This window comes from Capsicum annuum, chromosome 3 (genome assembly GCF_002878395.1).
Source record: "Capsicum annuum cultivar UCD-10X-F1 chromosome 3, UCD10Xv1.1, whole genome shotgun sequence".
Classification (NCBI taxonomy): domain Eukaryota; kingdom Viridiplantae; phylum Streptophyta; class Magnoliopsida; order Solanales; family Solanaceae; genus Capsicum; species Capsicum annuum.
Window position 1 is genome coordinate 253,038,687 of NC_061113.1, and position 2,757 is coordinate 253,041,443.

At 33.2% G+C, this 2,757-nt stretch overlaps 1 long non-coding RNA gene across 1 annotated transcript; it reads right to left on the minus strand.

The window, feature by feature from the left end:
• Positions 1 to 1,173: 1,173 nt before the first annotated feature.
• Positions 1,174 to 2,358, minus strand: LOC107865920. Its single transcript, XR_001672738.2, has 3 exons — positions 1,989 to 2,358; positions 1,540 to 1,847; positions 1,174 to 1,283 (listed from the first exon to the last, which is right to left on the minus strand). It is a non-coding gene; the product is annotated as an uncharacterized LOC107865920 (long non-coding RNA).
• Between the last annotated feature and the right edge of the window lie 399 nt (positions 2,359 to 2,757).

Genomic DNA, 2,757 nt, shown 5'->3' on the forward strand with positions numbered 1-2,757 from the left:
CCCAAAAAAATTAGAAAACAAACAATGTATGGATTCCATATAACCTACTTGCTAACAATTTCTTGTTTTCTATACCTGCAAACGTAAGATGGCCCATAATGCAATGATATAGAGAGGCAGTAACCTAACGTCTTCATGAAATTTCTCCATAATGGGAATCAATTTAGATTGAGATTATCAGTATATATTCAGATTATCATTATGTCATGACTTGTAACTATGTACGAGCATAACTCTTTCCCATTGTTGGGAATATACTCTATATTGTCCTATTCATTTTTTCAATGATACTAATGCATCTCCTGCCAGCTTGCATGCACCCCAACTAATTTACTGGGCAACCTTTCCATCCCACAAAGGGAATTTCTTAAGCTTATATGCAAAAGTCTAACTTGACCATACCATATATTGTCAAGTAGAGGGTGGGCGTTCAGTATTCGGTTCGGTATTTTTAAAGTTCGGGTTCGATAATTCATTAATCAATATTTGAGAGTAGATACCACATACCATACTTATAAAAAACAATTCGATAATTCAGTGATCGGTAAATTAAATTTTGGTTCAGTACGATATTTGGTTGGACGTATCGTATTATATATATATATATAATTTGGTATTTGATAAATATTGAATACCAAATGGTATTTAATAATTTGTACCATATCCAATCCTGAATAACGAAATGTTGAAATTTTACTCCCAAATACCAACTAAATTACCGAATATCAATTACAAAATTTTTTGATTTGGTTTGGTATTTAAGTTCTCGGTGTTTTACACCCAGCCCTATTGACAAGGTATGCTTCCTATCAAGGATAGCCAGATGGGTGTACCTGGTTTTGCAGCTTGGATTCATACCTAGAATCTTCAAATTTTTACTCCTATGTCTTAACCACAACGCCATCCCCTTGGGGAACCAACATTATGTTATTAACTAAAAAGTATCGTATATGTTTCCTTACTAATCAATAGGGAAAAGAACAATGGAGCTCAGAAAAGAAAGGTCCTCATAAAAGAAAAGATTAATCAGTCAGCTGACTACTAGCAAAGATGAGCCATCCAAAAAGCTACCATGCAAGGATAGATATGAGCTGAAATTTGAACTCTTTTGGAGTTTAATTTACCTAGTGTTAACTTATGATAGTAATTAAGGTGCATGATGAAGGCTACTTACTTCCTGGAAGGATCGTGAGCAGGATCATAAGGGTGTGTCATGGGTATCATTCTACTCTCATTCAAAGCATTGGGACTCCTACGCTCCAGAATGATAGAACCCTCAGGACCTAAAAAGAAGGCTACATCAATTGGATTGAAGTACAGTAAGTAAATAATTTTTTCTATGAAAGCTTTTCAGATATTGATGGTGTAACAGAAAACATTTTGAAAGATAATACCAACTCTAGACATATCATTGTTATTTTTCTTAAAAAAAAATTAATTAGAGCATGATAGAAAATGAAATTTCAGATGAAAAAAGATATAAGAAGAGGACAGATCAAAACAAGTAATGAATCTTAGGAGATGTTGGCGAGCACTTACATTCAGATAATTGGTGGACACAACTCTTGAGGAGCTAGTAGTTTTCATCAACTTGGTGCCTGATGATAGACCAAGAGGTTCTTCAATAGGTCGTTATCTTATTTTCCCGGTCTATACCTCCTTTTCCCTGCTAATAGAATGGCCACCAAGAAACTTACCACAGTACTTTGGTGGCACAAAACTCTGAAAAAATTTGCAGGAGCATGTAACTTGGATCCAAAACACACATTTTCTAGTCGACATGAGGAAGACATTATTCACGGCAACAATCCTCTTGAGCATCTTCGCAATAACCATGTATGCGATATCTTAAAGGAAGAGAAAAGACAGAATTTTTAAAAACAGGAAGAGGACTACATGTGCGTAAAAGATATATAAGAGAATTAAATGCTACAACATGCTAATGAAAGAACCAATGTATGCTTTAGGTGGAAACCAGTATCCAATACCATTTAGGATCCGCTTTGAAGAATGCCAGAAAGATTAGACAGCTCGAAGAGGTCATAATTCTCCCCTAAGAGGTCTATATCACTTCTATTTAGGCTTCTAGTTTTGTTCCATTTTTCATCTCTATTTAAGATTACAAAATAAGGGTGTCCAATGAGTTGACAGATTTATTCATAATTTACTCCACGGATGATAGGCAGATTTGATTCTAATCTGCTCCACAATTAAGTAGGCATATTTGATTCTAATCTGCTCCACAATTGAGTAGGCAGATATGATTGCAATCTGTTGCTGTAAATATGTGATATCATATTTTGTTATTCTAGGAGAATAGATTAGAGGAAATCCTTAATTCATGTATCTCCTAGGCTAAGTTGCATACACTCGGATGTGGATATCTGAGACAGGTGCGGATCCGAGAGTTGAATTCGTTAAAATTTAAATTTTAAGATTCGGAAGTGCGAATCCGAGTAAGGATATGGTGCAGGAATTTGGCTAAAATATTAAATATAATAAATATAAAGTTATAAAAATATTCTAAAAATCTACTTTTAACTTTTAAGATAACTTTTAGCTACATTTTCAATTAGTATTGGTATATACTTGTAAATTTGGGAAACCAATAGGCACATATATTTTTTTTTACAATATTAATATAAAAATTCTTTTTATGAAAAACCAACAAACACACATATCTTTTGACTATATTAATATATAAACCTTTTTATTTATTTTAAAAAATATAATTATTAAAAACTAGATCTGGTGAGT